The following is a 17,675-nucleotide window of genomic DNA, read 5'->3' as shown; positions in this document are numbered from 1 at the left end:
TTAAACTGAAAGAGTTTATTATTAGTCTGAGAGTGCCAGAGTGCTGTCCATTGTGATAGGCAAGCAGCATTAACGGTTAGTACACAATCTGATGCTGGAACAGGGATATTGGTTAAATCAAAGGTAGTTGGATTTTTTGCAGCTTTATCAGCCAGTTCATTGCCTAAAATACCGGAATGGGCGGGTATCCAACAAAAAGCAACCAGTTGTTGACGTTTTTTGATTTGTAGTAACAAGCTTCTGATTTCATCTAGAACAGGGTGAACTTTATCTTCGCAATTACTTAGCGACATGATTGAGCTGAGGGAATCAATATAAATAACAGATTTTAAAAAAACAGTCAGAATAGAGATTTTCTAAAGCAAGTTTTATTGCATACAATTCAGCAGAAAATATACTAAAATCTGATGGAAGGGATACTGATACAACTGTATTTGGAAACACTGCAGCTGCTCCAACATTTGAATTAGATTTAGAGCCATCTGTATAAATTTGGTAGAAATCAATATATCTTTGAATGTGAACATCATGAATTTGTTTGAAGTTTGTTGCTTGCAAAGTATTCTTTCTCCATTGGCAGAGGTAAGTGTCACATGTTGGAAGAGGAGGAGGAGCCCATGGTGGTTGAGCAAAGGTTGGTATCTGCTGTACTTTCCGGATGGAAATATTCCAAACCTGCACCAGTTCAAGAAGGCGAAGACCAACTGGTTTAACTATGCTGGGTTTGTTTCTGTACAGGTTTTCTAACGGTGGGTTAAAAAGGTATGACTGAACGGGATGAGAGGCACAACTTTGTATCTTGACAGCATATTTCAATAACAGTGTTTTCCTGCGTAAAGTTAGTGGGGGCTCGTGAGCTTCTATGTAGAGACTATGTGCTGTCGACGTTCTGAACGCACCAATTGCAATTCTCAAAGCGCTGTGTTGAATAGGATCAAGCCAGCGTAATGCACTCTTTCTGGCAGAATCATAGATTGGAGCACCATAATCGAGACGGGATCTGATTAATGCTTTGCACAACCGAAGCAGGGAGGTACGATCTGCACCCCACGTTCGGGCAGATAAGGCTCTGAGTATGTTTATCTTTTTCAGACAGGAAGTCCGTACATTTTTAATATGATCTAGGAAATTTAATTTGTGGTCAAGGATTAATCCTAGGAATCTGATGTTAGTAGCGATTGGGATGGAGACATTGGAAATTTGAAGTTCAGGATCCGGATGAAGTTTTCGTTGTCTGCAAAAATGGATTGCAGTTGTTTTCTGCTGAGAGAGTCGGTAGCCGTTGAGGCTGGCCCATTGTTGTATTTTATTTAGTGAAATTTGAAGCTGTCTTTCAATAGATCTCATGTTTTGGGAATGGCAGGAGATGGAAAGGTCATCTGCATATAGATAAGTCTCAATTGTGTTTGGAAGCTGTTTGGTGATGGAATCAATTCTAATAGCAAAAAGAGTGGCACTCAATACTGATCCCTGTGGAACACCTTCTTCCTGAATGAAAGTTGAAGAGAGGGCATGTTGGTATCGAACTTGAAATTATCTAGTATGTAGAAAGTTCTTAATAAATACAGGAAGGTTGCCACGTAGTCCGAGAAAGTACAGATCACTAAGTATACCATGCCTCCAGGTGGTATCAAATGCCTTCTCTATGTCTATTGAAACCATTACTAGATGTTCATGTTTGACAAAAGCATTACGGATGGCAAATTCAGCCTTGACCATAAGGTCTAAGCATGACCTGTTTTGACGAAAGCCATATTGACTACGGATCATTAGCTCTTCCGACTCGATGATCCAGATGAGTCTTCTGTGGATAATTTTCTCAAGGATTTTACTGAGGCAGCTTGAGAGAGATATGGGTCTATAGCTATATGGGTTGGATGGATCTTTTCCAGGTTTTAGGAATGCCAAAACTGTAGAGTGATGCCAAGAAACTGGAAAAACATTTTCTAAAAAGATACGATTGTAAAAGACTAGGAGGAGGCGCAAAGCTTTGTCATTAAGATGTTGTAGCATGACATAATAAATCCCATCTGGTCCAGCAGCACCATTGCGGGCTGTTCTAATGACATGTAATAGTTCAGAATATTGCAGAGGTTTATTATATGGGAGAAGGTTTGAAGTTTCAAAATTAATACCATGCTTTTCTTTAGTGTTTTTAATTCTTTGGAATGAGCTAGTATATGCTGATGTTGCTGAGATTTCTGCAAAAATATTGCCCAAAGCATTGGCTATATCTACAGGATTAGATATATCTTGCCCATTCCAGGAGAGGATTGGAGAAGGTATGGTAGGAAACTTACCAGACAGCTGTCTAATTCTTTTCCATATTATTTTGGGATCAGTATTTCTGTGAAAACTGGATGTAAAACGGGTCCAGGATTCTTTCTTTACTTGCTTTTGTATAAAGCGTGCTTTTGCCCTTAATTTCTTATAATTAATGAGATTGACTGTGCTTGGGCACTGCCGAAACAAATTTCAGGCTTTATTTTTTGCTCTCTTTGCTGTGGTGCATTTGTCATTCCACCAGTAATTATAATGCTTTCGGCCCGGCGGATTTGATAGTGGTATCGTGTCTTTAGCCACATTTAGAAGATGCGACGTGATGTATTCTGTCACATCATCAATATGCTGGTGGCGGATTTTTTCCTTGTCAAGGTCAATTGATGACTGAAATTTTGCCCAGTCTGCTCGGACAAATTTCCACTTTCTGAAGGGTTGAAATGAAGGAGTCTTTGCTTTCAGAAAGTTGCATACTATTGGGAAATGGTCACTGCCCATGGGATCGTTTATTACATACCACTCTATGGTTGGGACTAGTACTGGTGAACAAATTGAGAGATCTATTGCTGAGGTGTGTCCTGCTGGGAGCTGTACGTGTGTCGGTTGATTGATTGATTGATTGATTGAGTTTTATTGGCGCATCAGCAACTAAGGCTATAATGCGCCAAAAACTTGTTATAAAAGGTAAAATTTTCGGTGACCTAAAGAATTAGGTCACTAAGTCCGGGTAAAAAAGCAAGTATAAGTTGTAAAAGACAAATATCAGTAAATAACAATAAGATTTTTTTTTTTTTTTTTTTTTTTAAATATTGGTAAAAAGGTTTACTGATTTTAGAAAATTAAAAATAGCAGACACATGGTCATTGTCAGATAAAATCTGACTGAGTGTATGGGGCTCGGTCAGATGGTTAAAAGCGGTAAAACGAGCATTTCTAAAACTGGTACAATCACATAAAATATGTTCAATGGATAAAATGGTGTCACATTGCTCGCACATAGGACAGTCATCTGCCCTCAGCAGAAAAGAATGTGTAAGATGACTGTGTCCTATGCGGAGACGAGCTAGAACAACTTCCTCCTTACGATTCTTGCGCAGACTAGACTGCCACGGTTCAATTACAGGCTTTATACGATATAATTTATTCGCAGTCTGTCTATTCCACGAATCCTGCCATTGGGAATGTATTTTCTCGTCTATTATTTGCCTGTAGTCTGTATAGGGGACTAACAGGCAGCGGTTTTTATTCGGGATTGCTGATTTGGCTGCGGCGTCAGCCAAATCATTTCCCCTAATCCCAATGTGGCTGGGAATCCAGCAGAAGCGGATGTCATATTCGCGTTCATGGAGAACGTGAATCTTCTGCTGAATGCTAGACAGAACTGGATGAGGATTATACCTCACAGATATTAAAGCCTGTAACATGCTAAGAGAGTCAGAATATAAAATGAACCGTTGGTATTGGTATTTACTAATATGATCCAAGGCTAACTCTACAGCGTGCAGCTCTGCAGTAAATATGCTGCATTCAGAGGGAATCTGCTCTGATATAGTGCTGTCTGTGAAGACAGCAGCAGATCCCACATATGATTCCGACTTCGAACCGTCTGTGTAGACTGGCGCGAAGTCAGAATATTCAATTCGGTGTGCTGAATGAAGCTGCAGGTAGACAGATGATGGAGTGTCCGACTTTCCCCAGTTTCTAAGCGACAAGTCGCATGCCGGGACACGAGCATGCCAGGGTGGAAAGGGTTGCTTTGATGTTTGGGCAACCTTGTCTACCTTCATATTAAGTTCTTTGAGTAGATCTTGGAAACGAATACCAAAAGGACGATTGGCAGTCTTTCGAGTATTGTATAAATTTTCCCATCGTGGCTCAAAAACGAATGGCCACGTAGGATGGTCTGGCAGGGATTTCAGTTTTAAGGCGTACTTTAGAGACAACTGCTTACGTCGAAGTGATAACGGTGGTTCATTTGCTTCGACGTATAAGCTCTGGACAGGAGATGTTCGAAATGCTCCAGTAGCGATGCGTATAGCCTGATGATGGACGGGGTCCAGCCACCGCAGGACACTGTCTCGGGCTGAGGAATATACCTGGGACCCATAATCTAGTTTGGATCGCACAAGTGCACGGTAGAGCCGAAGAATGGTACATCGGTCTGCTCCCCAAGATGTAGAGGAGAGCGAGCGGAGAATATTAAGTCCACGTGTGCACTTTGTGCGGAGTTGACGAATATGATCCAAAAAAGTTAGTTTTTTATCGAAAATGAGTCCCAAGAATTTTGTGTTTGCTGCTACTGGGATAGCATTTTGTCCGAGCCTTAATTCGGGTTCAGGATGAAGATTACGCTTGCGACAAAAGTGTACGCAAACGGTCTTCTCCGGCGAGAACCTGAAGCCATTTTTAAGTGCCCAGGAATTCAGACTATCAATGGCTTTCTGCAGTTGTCTTTCAATAACCCTCATGTTGCACGACTGGCAAAAAATGCTAAAGTCATCAACATAGAGGGCACTGTTTACAGTTGGAGGAAGTTGTTCTGTGATGGAATTTATTTTTATGGCAAAAAGCGTGACACTTAGTACTGATCCTTGTGGTACTCCCTCGTCTTGGCTAAAGGAGCGAGAGAGTGAGGATCCCACACGAACTTGGAACGATCGATTGGCCAAAAAGTTTTGAATAAAAACGGGCAGATGCCCTCTTAGGCCTAGACTATGTAAGTCTTTTAAAATGCCAAATCTCCAAGTTGTGTCATACGCTTTCTCCATGTCAAAGAACACCGACACCAAGTGTTCCCGTTTTAGGAAAGCATCCCGGATGGATGCTTCCATTCTAATAAGATGGTCCAAAGTGGACCGGTTTCTTCGGAAGCCGCACTGGATGTTGGAGAGAAGGTCATTTGTTTCTAGATACCAAATTAAACGAGAATTAACCATTCTCTCCAGGATTTTGCACAGACAGCTAGTCAGAGCAATAGGACGATAATTGGTGGTGACTTTTGGATCCTTTCCTGGCTTAGGAAAGGCAAGAACGATTGCCTTTCGCCAGGAGTCCGGAAACTGCCCTTCAGTAAAGATTCTGTTATACAGAAGGAGCAGACAATCCATAGATTTTGATGAAAGATGTTTAATCATTTCATAATGGATGCCATCTGGTCCAACGGCACTTGCTTTGGAAAGAGCGAGGGCCCTTTTCAGTTCCTGAATAGTGAAATCCCCGTTGTAGGGATAAATGCTCTTAGATTTAAAGTTAAGTGCCTGTTTTTCGATTTTATATTTCAGGACCAGAAACTCTGGGGAATACGAAGATGTTGCAGAGATGTTAAAGAATGTTTCCCCAAGAGCATTGGCTATTGCAGTTGGATCTGCAATAGCGCATCCATTATAATCTAGGATTGAAGAAGGGTGGGATGTATATTTTCCCTTCATTTTCCGGATTTTATCCCAGACTACCTTAGAGTTGGTAGACTGGTTAATAGATGATGTAAAACGGATCCACGATTCCTTTTGACTCTGACGACGGATGTAGCGTGCTTTGGCTCGTGCACGTTTGAAGGCTATAAGGTTGTACGTGGTAGGATATCGGCGAAATATCCCCCACGCTTTGTTTTGAGCCTTTTTTGCTGCTGTGCATTGGGAATTCCACCAAGGTTTGGGAAATGGTGGAAACCGGGCTGATGTTTTTGGGACAGCGTTAGCAGCTGCTTGGACGATGATTTCTGTGGTGTACTTTACTGCGTCATTGATCGGCTCTTGACTGACTGTGCTAAGATCGAAATTTGCCTGTTGTTGGAAGGCAGTCCAGTCAGCCTGATCAATCTTCCACCGCGGTAGCCTGAAGGGAAGACATGGTCTCCCACTGTGTAGCAAGGTTATCACGGGGAAGTGATCACTACCGTATGGATTCTCCTCCACTTCCCAGGTGAGTGAAGGGAGTAGAGAAGGGGAGCAGATAGAAAGATCAATGGCAGAAAAAGTACGGGTAGGCATGTGGAAAAAGGTGTTTGTTCCAGTATTTAGAAGGGAAAGGTCATTGTCATTGAGCATATGCTCTATGACTCGTCCCCTTCCATTGATGTTAGCACTACCCCACAGGGTGTTATGTCCATTAAAATCCCCAAGAAGTAAGAAAGGGGGAGGCAGCTGCGTTAGAAGATCATCAAGGTCTGCCTGGGAGATGTCAGTCCCAGGTGGCAAATAAATAGAGCATACAGTTAATAAGAATCCCACTGAAAGGCGAATTGCAACAGCCTCTATGCTGGTTGTAATTAGCAAGGGCTGCACTGGGGTCTGGTTACCCACCAGGATAGCCACTCCCCCATGTACAGAGCCGTCCGCAATTCTATCCTTTCGAAAAACTGTGATGTTGTGCATGGTGGGATCATCATTTGCCTTTAGATATGTCTCCTGTAAGCAAAAGCAAACTGGCTTGTGCTTTTGCAGGAGGGCCTTGATGTCATCTATATTTCGCCGGAATCCACGACAATTCCATTGTAGGAATTTAGCCATTATTTTGGCTTGGTGGGTCCATCAGGCGGCTTCCGAGGTGCTGAGGGCTTACTTTTGTCAGTCTTGGATTTATCTTTTTTGGGGAAGAATGGACGCTGTCCCGTGTCCATTTCCTCCTCCGCAAAGAGTTCCAAGACTGATTCTTCGGGTACCTCCTTCTGTTCGACCTCCATGTTTTCTTGGGAAGTAGGAGGTACTTCACCTTTCTTATTTTTTTCTTTGGTGATTGCCTTTGTTACTTGAGGAGCATTAGGAGGTACCGATACAGGAGTGGCAGTTGATTGGTCCTTCTGTGCAGGTTTTTGCGGACTTAACAGATAACGCGCGATGGGAGTGAAAGACTCCTTTGGAGGGATGGACATGTCCGTCTGTGTTCCGATGGAACACCTCCCTGCTACCTTCTGGGCGTAGGTAGGCTTGTTGATGTTGAGAGGTTTCACCGCTTTCCTTGCCTCCTGGTACGATATGTTTAGCTCTGCCTTCAGCCGTTGTATTTCTTTTTCTTCTTTCCACCTCTGGCATGCTCTTGAGTAGGCCGGGTGTTCTCCCTCACAGTTAATACAGGTGGGTTTTGGGGCTGAACATGCTGTTGTTTCATGGTCCTTTGCACCGCATCGAGCGCATGCAAGGACTCCACGGCAGGCCATTTGAGAATGTCCATACTTCTGGCATTTGAAACACCGTAAAGGGTTCGGAATGTATGGACGCACTGAACAGTTGATGTATCCAGCTTTAATCTCATCAGGAGGTTTAGGAGTGTTAAAAGTCAGGATAACGCTCCTGGTTTTAACAATTTTTCCATCCCTTCGCGCAGTGATTCTCTTGACGGCAATGACTCCCTGCGGTTTTAATTCGGAGCAGATTTCCTCCTCGTATACGTCGAGAAGGTCCCACTCCGAAATGACACCTCTCGATGAATTGAGTGTTCTGTGTGGTGTCACTGTTATAGGGATTCCTCCAATTGATGTTGTTCGGAGGAGATGTTCAGATTGCCTGTCATTTTTAGTTTCAATTAAAAGGTCTCCAGAACGGAGCCTCTTAACTGATTTGGGAGAACCTGCTAACCCATCTAACCCTTTCTGTATGAAGAAGGGTGACATTTTTCCAATCGGTTTTTCAGTGGTGGAATGCATGATTAGAAATCTTGGGACCGGCCCTGATGATGGTGTTTCAGTTCGCTGTCTCTTTGTTGCAATAGTATTATCTGCCTCTCCGTCTATGTTTTCAGATAGGGACCGGGTTGGGGCCCCTGAAGAAGTAAGTTTATCAGGATTCATGAGTTTTTTTAAGTGGTTCAGTGCCCGGGCTCCCCACCCACCACGGAGCCCAAAGGGACGCCCACTACCCGGCATGCAATAAATGCGCTCGGGAGTGGGACGCCAGGGCTACCCAGACACCATACCCGCACCGCCGCCAGCCTGAATCCTGTCCCTCGGACCATGAGGGTAGGGGCATGGCTTTGACACGGTTGACCCTCGCAGGCGAACCTACTAGCCGATTGATCCTAGCCGGGCCTTCCAGGACCACCCGTCTTGTCGAAGCAGGGGCCAAAGTGGTGTATTGGAGCTGGGCCCCTCAACCACCAGGATCCCCCTTTCCGAATTTCCACGGGTCGCAGCGCACGGCAAACACGCCGGATTCCATTGATGTAAGCCCGGAACCTAGGCTGTGGGCGTTGGATCCCAGTGATGCTAGTCTGGAAGCCCAGCAGCGTCACTGGGAGGTCCCCTCACCACGTACAGGTGCCCACGTCGAGGGGACGTGTGTCGGTGCACCTGTATTGAGTACAGTGAGATTTAGTGCCTCCAAAAAACTTTCAATTAGTCTACCCCGTCTATCCAATTTAGTAGAGCCCCATAATGGGTGGTGCCCGTTAAAGTCCCCTAATATATACAGAAAGGTGGAGGTATCTGTATAAAGAGGTCTTCAAGATCTTTTAAAGAGCAAGTACAGTTTGGTGGTAGATAGATTGAGACTAGGGTTATTGTACCATGGAGAGTTATACGAACAGCAACAGCTTCTATTTCAGTTTGGAGTGGGATATGTTTTGATGGGATCTTTGAATTTACTAGTATTGCCACACCACCATGGGCAGCGTTAGCAGTATTTCGATCTCTTCGATAAATCCAATAGTTCTTTATCGAAGTAGAAATTTGTGTGGTTAGGTAAGTTTCCTGTAAACAAAAGGCAACCGGAGAATATTGGTTAATTAGGTATTGAATATCGTCTGTGTTGGAACGAAAGCCTCTGCAATTCCATTGTAAGATGTGGTTCATTTTGGTTTAGTTGAGGATGAATCATCTGACTGTTTTTTGTTTGAAGAGGATTTTTTTTCGGTCTTTTTTCGGGAAAGTAGGGCGTCCAGTATCCATCGTGTCATTTGCATGAAGTTCTAGTATGGGTTCTTCATGATCTGGGTTTACATCTACTTCCATACAACTGGCTGATGATTCAGGTTTATTCTTATCTTTAGCAGTTTTAAGTTTTTCTTTGTTATGCAGAACTGTCCGAGTCTCAATTGGGAATTTTTCTGTGTCATTTGAGACTGTCTCAGTATCATTTGGGATACTAATTGGGGTGTTGGTGGCATTGCTGGTTTTCGTTTTAGAATTTTCTTTTCCTGTGGTTGATATGGTTGCTTTAACCCAATTAGCTAGCGAGACGTTGGGCGGTATCGACACATCTGTTTGAATTCCAGTTGTATGAAAACTTCGGGTTCAAGAGGCATAAGATGGACTTGGCATGGTCAGCATTATTTGTCTGCGTGCCTCAGGATATGTGACTTTGTGTTCTACTTTATATTTTTGGATATTCCTACCTGTTTTCCACATTTCACATGTTTTAGAAAATGCAGGGTGATTGCCTTTGCAGTTGGGGCAGTTGGGAATTGCGGCTGGACAATCTGCCTGCGTATGATCCTTTGCTCCACAAATAGGGCAGATGGCGTCACCTCTGCATGCCTGCTGTGAATGGCCATATTTCTGGCATTTAAAACAGCGAAGAGGATTTGGGATGTATGGACAAATTCGGCAGTTTAAATATCCAGCTTTTACTGAGGATGGCAAATCAGGAGTACTAAAAGTTAAAATGATGGAACGAGTTGGAATGAGATTTCCATCTTTTTTTGTCATTATTCTTTTAGCGCTGATTACCTTTTGGTTGCTAAGTTCTTGTACTAATTCATCCTCAGACACAGTAATTAAGTCCCATTCTGTGATGACACCCTTTGATGAATTTAAGGTATTGTGGGGAGTAACAGATACTGGCTACCCACCAAATGTCGTTGTCTTTAATAGCCACTCCGAATGTTTTGTGGTGGCTGTTTCAATCAGGAGATCTCCGGATTGGAGTCGCTTTACCATTTTTGGTGATCCTGCAATAGAGTCTAGATGTCTTTGAATCACGAACGGAGATAACTTACCCACAGGCTGGGTAGACTGAGAGTGCATCACCAAAAAATTGGGAATATCTGAACAGTGTGTTTCTGTTCGAAGCCTTTTGGGTTGGCTATTTTCCTTGTCTTCATTACCATATTCTGGTCTTGAGCTTGAAGGCTCTAAGGGTGGAAAAATTTGTAGAATCCATGATGGCTCCTTTTGGCCCTGGGGGATTATCTTTTCCACCCAGGTTACCGGCCCCGACACGGGGAGGCAGGAGCAGTGCCACGAGATGACCAAGCGGCTGGGTTAGTAATTAGTATTTATAGAAAAAAAACAGAAAGGTGGATTCCCTTTCTGGGCCTTTCCCTACTTCTTGTAGAGTGAAAGTGCTACTCGGATATACAAAGAAATTAAGAAAACGGTTTTTGAAACAAAAATAGAATCTGTTTGCTCAAATACTCTTTGCAGAAATCGCTTTTAGAAATGCACTACAAATCGCTTGGCCACGGAACGCTTGGCACCCAGGGCCAGTGGAAGTTGGGGCGTCTAGTATCAGTAGTGTAATTTGCATTAAGCTCTAGTTGAGTTCTCATAATCTGGGTGTACATCTACTTCCATGCTATTGGTTGGTGATTCGGTTTCCTTGCTGTCTTTAGTTTTTTCACATTTTTCACTGTCACGTGAGACAGATTAACAGTTGGGATATTAATTGGAGTGTTAGTTGCTTCGCTGGTTTTAGCTTTAGGAGTATTTTCACGGCTCTGATAAGATTGCTTTAACCCAGTTCGCCAGAGAGGTGTTCGGTGGTATTGTCACATCTGTTGAAAGATAGCTTCGGGTGCGAAACGCATTGGACAGGCTAGGCATGCTCAATATAATTTGTCTGTGTACTGTTTGTTGTTGGTTTGTAATTTGGTTTTTAGGAGCATTAGAATCTAAGGCCATATATTTTTTTTTTAATGAAAACCCCAAACACGAAAGGTATCAAAACCTATAGTACTTAGTACCATGCATGGGTGGAAGGAGAGGTATGCGGAGGGGGTTTTTTTTGTTGTTGTTATTTGGTTTTTAGGAGCATTAGCAACTTAGGCCATATTGCTCCGGGGATATGCGGTGGTCATTCCTGACCTTTCCGCATCTTCCATATTTGGTGGTCACGGGCTCGAACCCCGGTCTAATCAAGAAGCGTGTGCTACGCACTGCTGCTCCTGCCCACCTGGCTATGGAGGCGCCATGGGGAGGGGGATGCCGGAAACTTTGCGCTAGAGACTAAACATGGATTTCACCACTTCAAGCCTCCAATAAGCAAAGCGGTGGTATTTCACCGGTTGATGAAAGTCATCTACCACCTGCTATTGCTCCGGGGATATGTGGTGGTCATTCCCTGAACTTTCCGCATCCTCCGTATTTGGTGTTAACGGGCTTTTTGTTAACGTTTGGTGTTATCAAGAAGCGTGTGCTACGCACTGCTGCTCCTGCCCGCCTGGATACGGAGGCGCCGTTGTTGTTGGTATTTTAGCTAACGACACAAGGGCTACTGAGGCCAAATTGCGTCTGCTCATAGTTTATTTACTCGGAATTACCGCTGTGGTGTTAAATTAAATACTCCTGTAGAGGACAATACATTTTAAATAGATTATAAGTTCTTCTACGTTTGCATCATTTCCTAGAATATATGAGTTAAATCATGTGAGGCGTTCAGCCTAGAGATTAGACTGAAAAGTGTGTGACAGTATAATAATAATAATAAGGGACAATCAAACAGAAAATGCCTAATCGTAAGTTGACTCTCAGAGTATGAACAGTGGGTGGGTCTTCTCCCAGGAGCAGGAACAGATGGGTATGATGAGTGTCCTATTAAATAAGATCTTTATTGTACAGTTCACCATAGTTCACAGTACTATTCTGAGTCTTGCAAATATCACTTCCTCTCGTCTGTCTCGTCGAAAGCCTGTGAGCCACAGTTTGGTTCTTGTTTTATTTGGTGAGTTTGCAGTTAATATTCCTTTTCTAGATCTGTGATCAGGTGGCCTAACTTGCTTTGTGAATAACAGGCTTATAATTAGTATCAGGATCCTGAGATTGTAGTGAGACAGTGGGTTGAGGATGTTGAGCTGCGAGGTCCGCACTTTCATTTCTTGGAATGCCAGAATGGCCGGGGATACAGCAAAAACTGATTGAACACGCTACAGGAAAATTAGCTGGCTGAGAATGAATGTATTTCAATGTAGGATGAGAAGATAAGAAATTCTTCCTTATAACAAAAACAACACTGAGGGAGTCGTTATAAATTATGGCAGGTGAGATGGAAAGTTCAATAATTTTACTAAGTGCTAAATTAATGACATATAATTCAGCTTTGACGACGCTGCATGCCAATGGTAGTAAGGCTGTAACCGTAAGAGAATAAAAAACTGCAGCAACGCCAACCGTACTGGTTGTTTTCGATCCATCAGTATAGATTTTACAGGCATGGGAGTTCGGAGTAGTGTGAGCTAGGTGCAACAGCCTGATATTAAAGGGAGGTACAGTATTCTTCACCCACTACAAAAAATGTGTCTCATGGGAGGCAGAAACGTATTTCCAAGGGGGAACAGGTGCCGTTGTGTCCTAAAAAATATCACTTAAATTGATATTCCAACTCTGAGAAAGCTCTTTAATCCTGATTGAAGCAGGTCTATTTTCATTTGGTTTACTCTCTTAGAACAAATCCCACAGAGTATTATAAATATACACCCAACTATGGTGCGAGGGAAGACTGAATCTTAGCAGCGTAGTGGAGCAATAATGATTTCCAACGAATATGTAATGGAAGATCATGTGCTTCAATATAAGTTTGGTTTGGTTTTGGTTTTATTGGCGCATTAGCTACTAAGGCTATAATGCGCCAAGACCAGGTCATTTGTAAAAAAAATGTTTTTTTTTTTTTTTTTTTTAAACTTTCAGTGACCTAATTAGTTATTAGGTCACTGAAAACTGTTAACCGGACACGGACCCTACAAGGAGAAGCTGTTTGGCTTCCGGCTCGTTGAGGACCCCAACTGCATATGTGGGGAAAGTGAAAGCTGGAGCCACATAGTCTATGATTGTCAACACTATGAAGACCTCAGAGGGCTACTAATAACAAGTTTAAGATACTTCCCAAAAGGACTGGAGCACCACTTCCTGGACACTGAGGATGAATACAGGGCACTCTCCCAGTATGCGCAAGACCTATTCACCAGGAGAAAAACACTAATAGCTATCTACAGCAACGTACACAGAGATTGAAAAAAAAATCGACGCCAAATGTGACAGAAAACCGAAACCCTGCAGAGGACCAGCACTTAGACAAGAAGAGTGCTGATCACACGGAAGAGAAAAGCAAGGACGGGGGAATGCAGCACAGACAGTAGAGAACAGACAAAACGCAGCACAGTTGCAAACAGCTTGATGGCGATCTGAAGAGGACACCCTAGCCCTCTTCACCTATTATTCCCACTTCCTTGGGGGGAGGGGACATTTTTTGTTCCTTCTTCTCCACCCCCAAACTTCTACTCTGGTGGGGCATGGGCATGCCCCACTGAAAACTGGGGCTATCTACTCTATTGGCCCCATATTTCTGTCTTTTCCCCCCAATCTTCGGTCTCCCTCCCCTCTCTACCTTCATCATAGCGAAAGCCCCACACGTCAAAAACTTAATATGATAAAATTACCTTACGCCCAAAACTCGGCCTAGCAAACCAAAGCGACATTACCCCTACAATAGCGCAGATTTTTTCTTTATTTATTTTTTTTTATTTTTTTTATTTTTTATTATTATTTTTATTTTTATTATATTTTTTATTTATTATTTTTTATTTTTTATTATTATTATTTTTTTTTTATTTATTTATTTTTTTTTTTTTATTTTAATTTTTTTTCTTTTTTTTTTTTTTTTTTAAGGTCCTAGCCGCCGAAATCCCAGGAAATAAAGCGGCAGGACCTGCCAGAGTGAATATACAGCTACTGGGTTCCTGGTCTGCCTCCACGGGGCGTAAGTGGGACAACGTTGGGCCTCAATAGGGGTCCAACGGCTAAATGACCAGATGAACAACGGTACAGAACACAACACATGAACAATTCCCACACACTTTTAAATCTCTGGCATTTCCCAGTGAACTGGTTCACCACACTGAAAGCAACACGGAGATGGGGGAAATCCCTGGTGCCGTAAGAAAACAACACACACTTACACTTACCTAATTAGTTAGGTCACTATGTCAAAAGGATATAACAAATATATAAAAGAAAAATGTAAAAATTTTATATACGAGTAAAACTGTTTATTGAATTTAAAAAGCTAAAAACAGCAGACACATTGTCATTGTCAGATAAAATCAGACTGAGTGTATATGGCTCAGTCAGATAGTTAAAAGCGGTACAACGGATATTGTTAAAATCTCGACATTCAATTGAAATGTGATGAATAGATAAAATGGTGCCACAGTTCTCGCACATAGGACAGTCATCTGCCCTCGGCAGAAAAGAATGTGTAAGATGACTATGTCCTATTCGGAGGCGAGCTAGAACAACTTCCTCCTTACGATTCCTGCGCAGACTAGACTGCCACGGTTCAATTACAGGCTTTATATGATATAATTTATTCGCAGTCTGTCTATTCCACGAATCCTGCCATTGGGAGTGTATGTTTTGGTTTATTATTTGCCTGTAGTCTGTATAGGGGACTAACAGGCAACGGCTATTATTGGGAATGGCTGATTTGGCTGCGGCGTCAGCCAAATCATTTCCCCTAATCCCAATGTGGCTAGGAATCCAGCAGAAGCGGATGTCATATTCGCGTTCATGGAGAACGTGAATCTTCTGCTGAATGCTAGACAGAACTGGATGGGGATTATACCTCACAGATATTACAGCCTGTAACATGCTAAGAGAGTCGGAATATAAAATGAACCGTTGGTATTGGCATTTACTAATATGGTCCAAGGTTAACTCTACAGCGCGCAGCTCTGCAGTAAATATGCTGCATTCAGAGGGAATATGCTCTGATATAGTGCTGTCTGTAAAGACAGCAGCAGATCCCACATATGATTCTGCCTTCGAACCGTCTGTGTAGACTGGTGCGAAGTCAGAATTTTTAGTTCGGTGTGCTGAATGAAGCTGCAGGTAGACCGATGATTCAGTGTCTGACTTTGCCCAATTTCTAAGGGACAAGTCACATGCCGGGACATGAGCATGCCAGGGTGGAAGGGGTTGCTTTGGTGTTTGGGCAACCTTGTCTATCTTGATACTAAATTCTTTGAGTAGCTCTTGGAAACGAATACCAAAAGGACTATTGGCAGTCTTACGAGTATTGTATAAATTTTCCCATCGTGGCTCAAAAACGAATGGCCACGTAGGATGGTCTGGCAGGAATTTCAGTTTTAAAGCGTACTTTAAAGACAACTGCTTACGTCGAAGCGATAACGGGGGTTCGTTTGCTTCGACGTATAAGCTCTGGACAGGAGATGTGCGATATGCTCCAGTAGCAATACGTAGGGCCTGATGATGGACGGGATCCAGCCACCCCAGGACACTTTCTCTGGCTGAAGAATATACCTGGGCCCCATAATCTAGTTGGGACCGCACAAGTGCACGGTAAAGCCGAAGAAGGGTACATCGGTCTGCTCCCCAAGATGTAGAGGAGAGCGAGCGGAGAATGTTAAGCCCACGTGTGCACTTTGTGCGGAGTTGACGAATATGTTCCAAAAAGGTTAGTTTTTTATCGAATATGAGTCCCAAGAATTTTGTGTTCGCTGCTACTGGAATAGCATTTTGTCCGAGCCTTAATTCAGGTTCAGGATGAAGATTACGCTTGCGACAAAAGTGTACGCAAACGGTCTTCTCCGGCGAGAACCTGAAGCCATGAGCAAGTGCCCAGGAATTTAGACTATCGATGCCTTTCTGCAGTTGTCTTTCAATAACCCTCATGTTGGACGACTGGCAAAAAATGCTAAAGTCATCAACATAGAGGGCACTGTTTACAGTTGGAGGAAGTTGTTCTGTGATGGAATTTATTTTGATGGCAAAAAGCGTGACACTTAATACTGATCCTTGTGGTACTCCCTCCCGTTGGCTAAAGGAGCGAGAGAGTGAGGATCCCACACGAACTTGGAAAGATCGATTGGCTAAAAAGGTTTGAATAAAAAAGGGCAGATGCCCTCTAAGGCCTAGCCTATGTAAATCTTTTAAAATGCCAAATCTCCAAGTTGTGTCATACGCTTTTTCCATGTCAAAGAACACCGACACCAAGTGTTCGCGTTTTAGGAAAGCATCCCGGATGGATGCTTCCAATCTAATAAGATGGTCCAAAGTGGACCGGTTCTTTCGGAAGCCGCACTGGATGTTGGAGAGAAGGTCATTTGATTCTAAATACCATATTAAACGAGAATTGACCATTCTCTCCAAGATTTTGCACAGACAGCTAGTCAGAGCAATAGGACGATAATTGGTGGTGACTTTTGGATCCTTTCCTGGCTTAGGGAAGGCAAGAACGATTGCCTTTCGCCAGGAGTCCGGAAACTGCCCTTCAGTAAAGATTCTGTTATACAGAAGGAGCAGACAATCCATAGATTTTGGTGAAAGATGCTTAATCATGTCATAATGGATGCCATCTGGTCCAACAGCACTTGCTTTGGAAAGAGCGAGGGCTCTTTTCAGTTCCTGAATAGTAAAATCCCCGTTGTAGGGATAGAGGCCCTTGGACTTAAAGTTAAGTGCCTCTCTTTCCATTTTATGTTTCAGGACCAGGAACTCTGGGGAGTAGGAGATGTTGCGGAGATGTTAGAGAATGTTTACCCAAGAGCATTGGCTATTGCAGTTTGATCTGCAATAGCGCATCCATTATAATCTAGGATTGAAGAAGGGTGGGATGTATATTTTCCCTTCATATTTTCCGGATTTTATCCCAGACTACCTTAGAGTTGGTAGACTGGTTAATAGATGATGTAAAACGGATCCACGATTCCTTTTGACTCTGACGACGGATGTAGCGTGCTTTGGCTCGTGCACGTTTGAAGGCTATAAGGTTGTTCGTGGTAGGATATCGGCGAAATATCCCCCACGCTTGGTTTTGAGCCTTTTTTGCTGCTGTGCATTGTGAATTCCACCAAATTTGGGAAATGGTGGAAACCGGGCAGATGTTTTTGGAACAGCATTCGCAGCTGCTTGGACAATATTTTCTGTGATGTACTTAACTGCATCATTGATAGGCTCTTGACTGACCGTGCTAAGATCAAAAATTGCCTGATGTTGGAAGGCAGTCCAGTCAGCCTGATCAATCTTCCACCGTGGTAACCTGAAGGGAAGACATGGTCTCCCACTGTGTAACGAGGTTATCACAGGGAAGTGATCACTTCCGTATGGATTCTCCTCCACTTCCCAGGTGAGTGAAGGGAGTAGAGAAGGGGAGCAGATAGAGAGATCAATGGCAGAAAAAGTACGGGTAGGCATGTTGAAGAAGGTGTTTGTTCCAGTATTTAGCAGGGAAA

At 43.1% G+C, this 17,675-nt stretch overlaps 1 protein-coding gene across 1 annotated transcript in view; it reads right to left on the bottom strand.

Moving 5' to 3' along the window:
- Positions 1–17,675, bottom strand: part of LOC150087175 (nose resistant to fluoxetine protein 6-like) — a 472,773-nt gene that overhangs the window by 330,570 nt on the left and 124,528 nt on the right. The window lies entirely within an intron of this gene.

The sequence above is a fragment of the Mastigoproctus giganteus genome, chromosome 4 (assembly GCF_048544385.1).
Source record: "Mastigoproctus giganteus isolate SK-2022 chromosome 4, ASM4854438v1, whole genome shotgun sequence".
In the NCBI taxonomy this organism is placed as follows: domain Eukaryota; kingdom Metazoa; phylum Arthropoda; class Arachnida; order Uropygi; family Thelyphonidae; genus Mastigoproctus; species Mastigoproctus giganteus.
This window is presented reverse-complemented; position numbering and strand designations above follow the sequence as displayed.